Source organism: Gekko japonicus, unplaced genomic scaffold (assembly GCF_001447785.1).
Source record: "Gekko japonicus isolate JY-2015 unplaced genomic scaffold, Gekko_japonicus_V1.1 scaffold245, whole genome shotgun sequence".
Taxonomy (NCBI): Eukaryota; Metazoa; Chordata; class Lepidosauria; order Squamata; family Gekkonidae; genus Gekko; species Gekko japonicus.
The window spans coordinates 917134-930450 of record NW_015167537.1 but is presented as its reverse complement, the minus strand read 5'-3'; positions in this window follow the sequence as shown (position 1 = coordinate 930450).

Genomic DNA, 13317 nt, shown 5'->3' with positions numbered 1-13317 from the left:
CTCTGCTGCTGGTGACGGCCGCTTCTGATGTTTCACCGCTGGCCACCAGGGATCACTCTTCTGGCTTCAGCCGCCGCGCCGCGCTGCACCACATCGTCTCTGCCGCTAAGACTCCGCAATTGCCGTCTCGCCACCATTACCGCTGTTCCGCTGCACACCACACACCTCAGGAGAGGAGGGTGCCCCCTACCCTACTAAGGGTTAGGTCCCCATTTATCTACTTGCCCTTTAACAGGCTTTCGAACCGCTGGGTGGGCGGTACAATCAGCCCCCCCAAATTCTTTCAATATATGTATATTGATTGCTGAAGGTCATGTAGTTCTCTCTGTGTGTGTGTGTGTGTGTGTGTGTGTGTGTGTGTGTGTGAGAGAGAGAGAGAGAGAGAGAGAGAGAGAGAGAGAGAGAGAGAGAGAGAGAGAGCGCACAGGCGACCATAATTCATCTTAATAGGTCTTACTTTATGGCTGCTGTTTTGGTGTTTTGCAGCTGTGCATAACAGTTCTGGGGAAAGCCTCTTTGTTCACCCCAACGGATTTTGAATCAGGCCTAAAAATCATGTCTCTTTACTCAGAGATGAATTTATTAAGACAAACAGGCTTCTGTGATTGTGGTTGGAAAGTCATTCACCAGCCCCATCATGTCCCATTATTGTACCATGTAAAGTTTTTGCTGTGCTTAGAAAACAAGGGTGATGCATCTTGGAGTGTTGTAAGTAATATGAAGAAGTGTCCTATATTGCCAAACCAGTTTGGTATAGTGGTTAAGTGTGCAGACTCTAATCTGGGAGAACTGGGTTTGATTTCCCACTCCTCCACTCGCAACTGCTGGATGACCTTGGGCAATCTATAGTTCTGTCAGAGCTGTTCTTGAAAAGAGCAGTTTCTGTCAGAGCTCCCTCAGTCCCACCTACCTCACAGGGTGCCTCTTGTAGGGAGGGAAAGGGAAAGGAGTTTGTAAGCCGCTCTGAGACGCCGAGTGAAGGGCGGGGTGTAAATCCAATCCTTCTTCTTCATCAAATAAGACTACCTTTAGACACATATACAAAGGATTGCACATGAGGGGAAAATATACCATGTGATATCATGCAAATAAGTAACTTATTAACTGATAAAAACTCCTGCTTGAACTAGATAGAATCCACGTCTTATAGTCAGCAAATTCTTGTTCTGTGGAACGATCTGTTTTAGGCAGGCAGTAAATCCTTATTCTTTTTTTTCCCAATCACCTATTTAATTTAGTTAACATGGTAAGAAAAAGGTATTCTTCTGATGACTCAGTTTTTTATGACAAGAATCCACCCAGTTTCCACAAGTCAAGTGATGAGCCGTCTCTTCTAAGCCCTACTGATAGTACCGGATCCATGTTTATAAGGTATGTCTTGTAAGGGATGGGTCTTTTTCCTTCCAATTGAATTTAATAATTTATTATTAAGGTGTTTACAAAATTACAGGTGGAGATCTAAGGACTATAAGAAACTTGGGTAAGTTTAGCAACTGGATGTTCATAATAAATATATTAAGGTCTTGTGATAAGGAATCATTGTATGTCATTTGTATACCATCTCACAAATGGAGACTCTTAAAACACATTTTTTTTACTCCATCCCACTGATCAGGGCTAACAGACCTCAAATTTCACAAAAGTAGCTCCCTAAATAAAAATAGTTTCAGGTGGGTAGCCAAGTTAGTCTATAGCAGTAAAACAAAATCCCCTAGATAAAAAGTTATGAAATTACTTTGGGATATTTGGAAGGAGATCATTTCTAATTATATCCCAGTTACTGTGATGAACAACTTCAGATCAGCACAGAGAATTCTAGCTGTATTCATATTTGGGGGAGAGAACTGAAGCCTATATAAGAGCTGACATCCCCATCCTGCTTACCCATATTCTCAAAGTGTGGTTAAGTGGGAGCTACCCAAGACATCAACTTGATGGGGCTGCCTACAAAAGACAGTTCTCCTAAGCACAATGGGGGGTCTGATCCACATTGCAATCTTAATTTCTACCTACTGTTCCTTGGCCAGTATTTACCATTCACTCTGCCAGGAAGTTGAACTGGACTCACCTGCCAGTGACAAGCATCACTTGCTAAGTATCATTCCACAATTATTAACCTCTCCAGGTATTGCCTACCTGTGGCTTGCCCATTATGTCAGGGGGCAGTGAAACCTTCTATCCTTTCAGAAGGCCACCACAGATGTGTGTGTGTGTGAGGACCCATTTACAGCAAGAAGGTCAACCACAAAAACAGATATGGGTGGACACATTTATGGAGGCAAGGGGTACCTGCTGACATTGCCATTCTGGCTTGGGGCCCACCTGGGTAGCCTCTGGTTTGGCTGACAGGATCCAGGAGAGATCATGGTTGGATGTACTTGGCAGAAGCATGTAGCGGCTGCAAGTATGGCCATGCTGGATTTTGGGCCTGGTGTGGCTACTGCACTGATTTGGCTGGCAGGGTCAGATATATATGTCCTGGATAATATTACTATTGTAAACTGTCCTATTGTAGTCCAGAAGGTGCAATCAAATCAGAGCCAACATACCAAAAGATACCATGACACAAGGCAATACAATATGAGGCCTCACCAATATTCTTAGGCCTTGCGTCAATTGACTGTAACTATAAAACTCCTTTTTTGGTCCTACATTGATGAACTTGTTGTCTCACTACTGTATCACTGAGTCTATATGTACAAATATTGTTTGACCACTGAAGAAGGCCACTTTGGCCGAAACACATCTGGTTGCAAAAGGTCCCTCGTGTATATGGTACACTTTTATTCCGTATGATGACTACAGTTAAGCCCGTAATTGTTTTTAACGAATTGTTAATAAATGCATGTATTTTTTATTTTATTTAAGGTATAATTATAGTTTTTAGTCATTGGCCCTTTACTTTGTATGCATCTAACCTCTCAGGTACTTGATTCATTTGTTTCCCCTCCTTTTTTTCTCTTGGCTTGTGGGCCCTGCAGATCCCCTTTGATCAATGTAAATAAATAGATAAATGTGGCCCCTTTAATTACCCAGCTGATGAAAGCTGGCTCTCCTTATTCCATGTCTGTAGGCAAAGGATTGCACTCATTACCACTGACCATGAAATTATATAGTCATTCAAGTGAACAAAGTAACTGAGGATGAGGAGAGGAAGTCCTTTCAATTTCTTACAATTGCTGCATAAGCAGTACTGAAATTTATAACTAGCCCTTTGGTAGCATTATGAAAGAATCTCAAAGTTCTCTGTGTTTATATACAGTGCCCCAGTTAAATGGGTTCTCAGTAGTTGGAAAATATAATGGAATCTAATCACAAGTATACTAGCTCCAGAATTTTGAGAGTCCATATGCAAACCTCTTGGATCATGTCTCCATAATGGGAAAGAAGCAATGCATGCAAAGAAAGATTCTTACCTTGTTTCTACTCTGATTTTTGGAATATCACTATATAAAAGGCTTATAGTTTGGCTTCTAATAAAGGTTGCTTCCCAGAACCTTAGCTATAAGGCAGGGCTGTCTCAAGTCATTTTGCTGCCCCAGTTGGGTAGTATGGAAGGAGAGCTGCATGGTAACAGGTATGGTTCCCTCCACCCCTGACTTATGTTGATTTGGGGTTATGCAGTGGCAGCTAAGGTAGAAAAGCATCTCCTACTGCTGGGCACTGTATATTGCACTGGTTCTGCTGGGCTTGCAAAAATGCCCCACCACCACCATTTACAGTTTCTATTGCAGAGATTAACTCGCTTGACCTTAGTTCTGTTGAGTTTACAATTCCACAGTGGCACTGGTTCTGCTGTGAACATTGCACTGTTTCTGCTGGGCTTGCAAAATGCTCCCCACTTTCAGTTTTTACTGCAGAAATTCTCTGAGACCTTGAATCTGTTTTTCTGGGTTTCTATTGCCCTTGCTTTTTTGCTGTTTTTTCCTGCATTGGTAACAATGGAGGATGGGGGCACCTTCTTTCGGGGCTGTAACTCAGACCTTGTAAATTCAATCCTCGCCAAACTTGGAGTGCAGGTAGAGGAGCCAGAGATCCCCTGTGAGTTTGGTGTCTCGAGCATGCTGGGGGGCATCCTACTGCATCATGAACCAAACCAGTTCATTTAGCTCTTAAAAGTTAGTGACGGTTCGTGGTTCGTGAACTCGGCATGCCATGAACCACAGACCATCACGAACTGCATTTTCATGGTTTGTGCCCATCCCTAATTGTGTTTTTTTCCAGCATATCTTTGTTATCTATCTATTATTAAATAAACATATGTATACACTGTTCACATTGAGGGATGTACACTACATTTCTAATGGCTCTCAATTAAAACTTTGGTTTGTGAAGAAATTTTGCAGTGTTTTTATACCTAAGTGGAGAATTACCACTTCAGAGACAGTGTTCATTCCCATTACTTCTGAATTATTGGTCAGCAATCACATTTTTTTTAAGTATAGCTGCAAAAAGTACAGATATTTCTGATAGCTCAGAATGGCTAATTTGGTAAAATATAACAGAAATTACACAACCCTTCTTATTTATATAGATATTATTCACACTTTTATTCACATCTATTTGATCTTTAAGCAATTTGATGAAAGGATTTAGGTTGGTCAAAATCCATATAATTGTCAGCTGTGACAGATCAATGCTCTGAGGCAGTAATTAGAGGTGTAGCTGAAAACTGGCAAGCAGGAGCCAAAGTGTGTGTGGAGTGCAGATAGGGAGCAAAGGTATTCATTTCTCTTATGTATATTTGACTAGCACTGATCAGATAAGAGCACGGCTGGCAAACAAGGTTAAGAACCTTCCAGCTTTTCTTCTGTTGCATACTTGGTAGTCAAATGTGTGTTGGGAAAAAACACAGGTGGCTTAATGAACCAGTGTTCTTTGAGAATCTGGACTCTGCTCTGACACAGATGGGTTCTAAAATGTAGGAGCTGACATTTCTTAAAGGGGCAGATATCTTTCCTTCTCTGTGAAGTCCTGTGAGAGTGGGGTGAAATTCAGTCAGTCATAAAAGCTTCTAAAAAAGATATGAAACATTTAAAACACTGGCATGAATGTTAAAATCAGTATTTTTCATATATCTTTTTAATTTGTAACCATTACTTTGCATATTATTTAGACTCAAGCCATGTGAACAATACAAAAGTAATACTCAGAATAGATGGTATATCCAGTTTCACAACCTGAAGTGGTGAAGAGATTATTTACATGTTGCCATTTGAAAATGTATATGTTCAGTGAATAAATATACCCCCAATATCATAAAAATAAGGAATGCATGATAGCACTTCTGTCTTAGATCCAATTAAAAACCACGGCCAACATTCAAAGAATTGCACTAGTTCCATCTGTCCAAAAAGCTTGAGCCTTGCATTCTTTGAACAGCAGCTCCCAACATCATATAGCAATTGTCAACAAGTCCCTCTCTGAGGGGCTGTTCCCAGGGGCACTCAGGGAGGCAGTGGTACGCCCTCTCTTAAAAAAAAACCCATCCTTGGACCTGGCCGAATTGGCTAACTACCAGCTGGTTTCCAATTTGCCCTGTTTGGGCAAACTACTTGAGAGAGTGGTGGTGATTCAGCTGCAGAGTTTCTTGGATGACCCCTCCGCATTAGACCCCTTTTAGTCCGGCTTCCAATCAGACCATGGGACGGAGATGGTACTGGTCACCTTCACGGATGACCTTCAGAGGCATCTGGATCGGGGCGGTTCGGCAGTGTTGTTGTTGTTGGACCTGTCGGTGGCGTTTGACACAGTCAACTACCAACTACTGACCCACCGCCTCGCCAACACTGGGATTCAGGGGTCTGCCTTGCAGTGGCTCTCCTCGTTTCTCCAGGGTCAGGGACCTACATGGGCCCCCTTGCCCAGATTGCCTGGAGGCATGGGCTGGGGTGTCACCAGTATGCAGATGACACCCAGCTCTAGCTGCTGTTGGGTGGCCAGTCCGACTCTAGCCCAGAAGATCTGGACCTGGCATTGAAAGCTGTGGCTGGTTGGCTTAGACTGAGTCGATTGAAATTGAATCCAATGAAGGCAGAGGTTCTGTACCTGAGTCGGAGCAGTCCGGGGGTAGGGATCCCACTCCCGACCTTCGATGAGGCGCCACTAGTGCCAGCACCAGAGGTTATGAGCCTGGGAGTGCTCCTAGATACCTCCTTAACAATGGAGGCCCAGGTAGCAGCCACTGCAAAGTCAGCCTTTTACCATCTTTGGTTGATCAAGCAGTTGCTTTCCTTCCTCGAACACAATGGCCTTGTGACAGTGATCCACACAATGGTCACCTCGAGACTGGGTTACTGTAATGGGGCTCTACATGGGGCTGCCCTTGTCCCAAATCCAGAAGCTGCAGTTAGTGCAGAATGTGGCAGCCAGGCTGTTGTTGGGCTTCCCTATGCGGGAGCACATCCAGCCCGCACTAAAAGCACTGCACTGGCTGCCGATAGCATACTGAATTCGGTTCAAGGTGCTGGTTCTTACCTTTAAAGCCCTACATGGTCAGGGGCCTACATACCTAAGGGACCGCCTTTCCCCACACGTTCCCCAGAGAGCACTACAATCGGGGTTCCAAAACCGTTTGGCCCTTCTGGGCCCCAAGGAAGCCAGGGCCATGGCCTTCTCTGTAGTGGCTCCATACTGGTGGAATGAGCTCCCGGAGGACATCAGGGCCCTGCAGGACCTTTTACAGTTCCACAAGGCCTGCAAGACAGAGCTCTTCCACCAGGCTTTTGATTAGGGAGCCGCACCACTTAGAGCGAGGCCCTGGCCACCACCCCCTATAGAGGAAAGCCTGAACACCAGGTCCTGACGTCACAGTAATGGTGACCCGTGTAGTCATAACATTCCCTGTGTGGCTGACTCGAGCAGGAGAAGACGACACCGGTCTCTTTCTCCCGGGAGGCTTTCTGGAGTTGGTTTGGGGTTTGTTGTTTTTTGTTTTGCACAGTGGCCGTTTTTATTTTCTCGGATGGAAGAGGATTCATCTTGCTTGCTTGGTGGGTCGATTCCCTCACCACAGTCTTTGCAAAAGAGAGACAAGGGAGGCTTTCTGGAGTTGGTTTGGGGTTTGTTGTTTTTTGTTTTGCACAGTGGCCGTTTTTATTTTCTCGGATGGAAGAGGATTCATCTTGCTTGCTTGGTGGGTCGATTCCCTCACCACAGTCTTTGCAAAAGAGAGACAAGGGAGGCTTTCTGGAGTTGGTTTGGGGTTTGTTGTTTTTTGTTTTGCACAGTGGCCGTTTTTATTTTCTCGGATGGAAGAGGATTCATCTTGCTTGCTTGGTGGGTCGATTCCCTCCCCCCGGTCTTCGCAAAAGAGAGATGAGGGAGACTTTCTGGAGTTGGTTTGGGGTTTGTTGTTTTTTGTTTTGCACAGTGGCCGTTTTTATTTTCTCGGATGGAAGAGGATTCATCTTGCTTGCTTGGTGGGTCGATTCCCTCCCCCCGGTCTTCGCAAAAGAGAGACGAGGGAGGCTTCTATCTACATTGCTCAAATGAATATGTGTGTTATCCTATTCCTATCCAATAAAATCTGACAATTTAACAGGATTTCAAAACATAGCTCCATAAATATGGGCCACACTGACTCTATAGTACGGATATAATCTACTGTGACTATTACTGTTGGCCATCCAAGTAATAATTTAAAGAAGAGAATCTTCATATTAAGATTAGCTTTGCTAATTCAGTTTGTTTTTGGTCTGCTGTTTGACTAAACCACATGAACCTGTTCTTTTCACAACCGTTCTGCAGTGGTGATCTGACAGATCACAGTAAATTAGTATTTTAGCAGAGCAGTGGTTTCATTGTTGTTGTTTTGTTCTTTCCATCATACAACAGACATCCACCACTTTCCGCTATTGTATGCTTGTAAATTATACGAAACATACACTCAAATATGCAAGGAAAACTGAACTCAGTAACAGTGTAAGCTAGTGTGAAGAATCTGGAATACTGCAGTGAAAGAATCAAGAGAATATCTTGTTGAGTACACGAGAAACTGCAAGTTAAAACACTTGTGAAAGTAGCTGGCAACTGCAGAGTTCAGGGACTGTTATGACTACATTTGATGACGTCACGACCTGGTGTTCAGGCTTTCCTCTATAGGGGGTGGTGCCCTGGCCTCAACACCAACATCAAAAGTAACATCAAAATCAAGAGTATTATACCATCAACAGCCTGACATGACCCAGACCAGTTGTCGGCATATTGTGATTGCTGCAAACATCGGCCATCGTTATATTTGTTGTACTAGCACTTTATAATTTATTATATTTAGGATTGTACTGTGATTTTATCAATCTTCTTGTTTTAGTGTTCTATATAGTTTGTAAGCCACCCTAAGACTGCTTTGCAGGGAGGGCGGGATATAAGTAAAAAAAATAAATAACACTAAGGAGGTTTTGAGATTAATAAATTGCAGAGGTCTGCTCTTAAAACAAATTAGTCAAATGGTTACATCAAGTATGCCCAAAACATTAACTGCTCTTAAAGTAGCTCTTTGACTTCTGGCCCAGATATATATTTCAAAATCAGTATGTTTAATTCTCAACATGGCCCCATCTGTGGATACTTAAATCTGGAGACTGAGGCCATGAACAAACAAGACAGATCATTCTACAAATTCAAGAAACCCCCAGGTTTGCAGAAAAATTTGAAATCTTAAAAAAAAAACATAGGGGGATTAATACCCTCCAAAATGAAGAAGTGTTTGTAGTTTTAAGGAATAAATGCCTTACATGACAACTGCTAGGCAACCACAACAGTATTCAGGCCTTGGTTTCTGTCAGTAAAAGGGAGGGGGCAGGGCCCTTTCCAGCTCTGCTTTGATCTTTGAGGGAGGATTCATTGGCAGCAACCACCAGGTTACTTGCTACCCTACAACTTTCATGACCCACCCAGGCCTGGCTGCTTCCTACTCTTCAGCATCAGCCACAAAAGGCAGTGTGGTATTAAGATAATAGTTATTTTTTTTTATTCATTTTTCAGATTTTTATCCCGCCCTCCCGGCCGGAGCTAGGATCTGGGAGACATTCTGCCCATAGTAGATGAGGGCCATGTAGACACAAAAGACATATTTCTACAAACCTGGGAGAAGTCACTTGTTTGCAGAAGAAACCTAGAAGAAGAAGAAAGGAGAGAGGGGTTGCAAAAGAACGAAGCTGAACAGTTGTGTACTCTTGCTCAGACAAATGTTCTCTGAGGCGGGGGGGAGGAGGAGCAAGGTGAGGGAGAAGGAGCAGAAGCCAGAGCTGTGATGGGAGCAGTTCAGTGACTGGGAGGGGAGTAACAGAGAAGGGGGGAAAGAGAGGAGGAGTGGTGAGGAAGCAAAGGCAGGAGAATGGGATGCCCTCTCATAACAAGTTTCTTGCAGATCCTCCCTTGTCAATATATCTAATTCCCAACATGGACAAATCGGTGCATACTTAAATCTAGAGACTGAAGCCATGGACAGACAAACCAAATCCTGCTGTGAATCTGATAAAACCCTAGGTTTTCAGGAAAAAATGATATCTAAAAAAAAATGTTTTTTTTTAAAAAAAAAACATTACAGGGTTGTTGTGAGAATAAAATGATGGAGAGAAGACTCATGAAAGTCCTTTGGGGTATAAATGAAATAAATAGATAATAAAGCTGAAGACTGGAGGGGGGGGTTAAGAAAGTTTCATTGAGTGGAAAGGAGGGAAGAAAGCCAGGAAAGGATATCTGGGCTGCCAGGAGAAAGAGGAAATCATGTAGGGAGAGGAATACAGGAAAAAATGAAATGACCTATGAAAGTATTTGCAGGTTTCCTGTGTTTGTGTGTATTTGCTTAATTTATACCCCACCTTTCTCCCCAATAGGGACACAAGTCAGCTACATCATTCTCCAGCCTCCTGTTTTATCCCACAACAATTCTATAAAGTATGTCAGGCTGTGTGAGTGGCCCAAAGTCATCCAGCAAGCTTCCACAGCACACTGGAGATATGAACTGGGTCTCCCAGATTCTAGTCTGCCATTCCAGCCATGCCCCACACTGAGACCAGTTAGGACCTTCCTTTCTACAAGTTACCTACAGTGCAATCCTAGATACATTTATGCTCTTCTAAGCCCATTGATTACAATGGACCCCGAAGAATGTAATTTCATTTAGCACTGTGCTGTCACTCACTGTACCATTATTCAAAGTAGCATTTCAGTTGCAGGACATTTTCCCAGCACTATCTACAGTATTCCTTCACTTCAAGACAGTAGTGCATATTAAGCTTTATTTGGCTCTTTAGATATCTGTTCATATTTCTCCACAATTACCTGCATATCATGCCAAAATGTACCCATAATGCAAAAGAATAGTTTGCCTTATTAGAACATCATGATGTGAAATTACACTTTGTCAGAATACCGGATCATATAATCTGGAAACACAATTTTAACCCAAGAAAGAAAGATTATGTTCCTCACTACATGAAACTGATATAACATTGAGATTGTTCCTGAAAGAATATATATTTAGATTTCTCCCAGTTTGGGCCAAAATATACATTACATGTGACACCAGTCGAATCATGGGTGCTTGCCTCAATTATCAGTTACACATTTATACAGGGATTAACCTGTAAAAACCTCTCCGACACTTCCATGTAGCTGCAAAGGGGAAGGAGGGGCTTCACTTGTCCCTCCCACACCATTTTCACTAGCAGAAATGACCACAGGGAGGCAGTTTATCACTTTCTTGGGCTTCTCATTACCTGTGACAGACAGCCCCCCCATAACTGTTTGTACTGGCAAAAACAGCATTGAAGGTGTTATGTACATGGACCGCCTCCAGGGGCCCACAGCTAAAGCAGGAGCTTAGTCCCAAATGCAAAGGGGACCTAGGATCCTAGTCCACCGGGAGTCCACCAATAGCACCCTTGGCGGGATATTCAAACCCTCCAATGGGGACAGAGGTGTGCCAGGTGGAGTGTATATAGTTGGCCTTGCAGGGCCATTTTGTGTGTCTTGTTGTGAAGTATAATAAACGCGTCTGAACACATGTGGTAGTCCGAGTTCTCCATGCATCGAACCCAGTACTTTTCAGAAGGGAAGCCTAAAACCCCTCCTTCTCCCCTTGCATGTTTGGAGTCACGTGGCACAACAGAGAAGATATTAAAAATAGTCCTCATGTGCATATGCAGTTGGAAAGGACGCCCACAGCATGACTCCTATCACATATATTCTGGCCCTTTGTGTTTAAATAAATCTTGGCTAAAGAGAACCTCCATGCTCAGAGATAGTATAACTTTCAAAGCCAGTAGCTGAGGGATAACAACTGCCGTAGTTTCTGTGTCCTTTTTGTCGGCCTTCTGTGGCATCGGGTTGACCACTGTGGGAGACAAGATGCTGGAATGGATAGAGCACATTTATGATCCAGCAAAGCATTTCTTATCCAATAATAATAGAATGGAACTAGTAGGTATTGCACTGCTGGCAGGTAGATCAGGGCTAGGATGACACACTAAAGGGTAACAATGCAACTTTGTTAATCTTCTAGAAGCACTCTTACGGTACAGATTGCCAAGCAGAATGGTGAGTTTCAACTACACTGCATTTGCTATTCATTGAGATGTTTTACAGCATGTATAATACATAGGCTATTAAGACTACATAATAATACAGCTACTATTGACCCTCGTACTTGTGTAACAAGAGCTCTCCATTGAACATTGGAATATAAGCTCACAGTTTGTGAATTTTTTCCATCCACACTGGCAACTGCTCAATTTCCTATCTATTTTTTATAAGATTCTGTGAGCTTGAAACACAAGGACACATTGAAACATTAATGTTTTAATGTCAGTTAAATCATGAGTGACCCAGTTCACTCCAAAAAATAAATAAATCAGGAGTACAGCAGAAATCCTCTGTGCTCTCATTTGCACAGATTCTATTATTTTGATTTCTTTGGTGGCCCCATTGTATGTAATATTGCCAAATTCAGGTTCAAAAGTAGCATTCAGATGTCATAAACTATGGTGGTTGTTTTTTAACTCTAGTTTGTGTAACAAACTGATTAGTTCTCTGCCAGAGCTAATGCTACGGACTGTGGAAGCAGATTTCACAACTAACTATAGTTTGTATGCCCTGTGGTTAAGCCACCTGCAGATCCTAATTTGAAATTCCAGCTTGGTGCCAATCAACAGTTTCTTGAGCCATCTACATTCAGAACATGCAGCTACTGCCTCCTCCCATCCTTCTATTCTCATTTATTTGTTATACAGCATATGTAGTTTGCCTCTCTCAGGAACATTCAAGACAGATCACAATTTATTTAAATATTTTAAACCAACTAACAACAACAAAACAATACTGGATTGGGAGGTGTCGAGCTAAAGCCCCATGCAGAAGCAACCATGGTCTCTTGTAGGCTTTTAAAACCCTCCGTTAAGAGATAATTCTGGTTAGAATTAAAAATGGCTAGCCTCAGTGCAAACATAATGACACATTATGAAACATGCCTTTTAAGAAAGGCTAGAAGAATGCTATGCCCCATTCTTAAATGAATAAATTTAGTTAAATGATGATGAGTCTTTTGTCTATTTGAGCCCAGGGTCTTCCAGGCTACATTAAGAATAAAACATGCAGTGAAAGTGTTTTGGTTGATTGGTTGGGGTGGGTTTTTTTTTGTTTTTAGGTGTTGGGGTGGGGCTCGGGGCTTCTACAAAAGTCAGTTAAGTTTTGAAATCTGCATCACCTTTTAGCCATTTATACTGGTTAGCAGTTTTCTGACAACCATAAGCCAAATTAATTACTCTTTTATCTCTCATTACACCTTTTCATAACTCTCCATTATTGTGTAGTATACCATATAGAATCTGTCTGTAAGCTCTGCTCAGCAGAGGGCATCTTATAGATTTGTTTTATTAAATTATTTCTATCCTGCCTTTCTCCAGGAACTAAACACAGCAAACAATAAAATCACTATCACAAAAACCAACAAATAAAACCAGCTGTTGCTCCCAGAACAATTTCCAAATACAGTAACCTCTATTAAAGGATCTCTGGGACAAAACTGCCTGGTATTTAGCTTCCTAAGAAGAGACACATAAGTACTCGGCCAGAATCTATGTGATTTCAGTAAATCCAGGTGTACATATAATAGAGACAAAATCAGTCTTTTCATTGAAGCAAATCTAGAGACATGTGCATGATACACATTTTTTGTGAGTCAAGAGTAGGCAAAGTATATGTTCTCAGGAGACCAAAGCACTTCCTGTTTGAAGGGATATATACACACCCACATCTAGGAGGGCATTAGGATGAAAAACTAGATGGCAGTGTGATAGGGCCAAGCATACTATC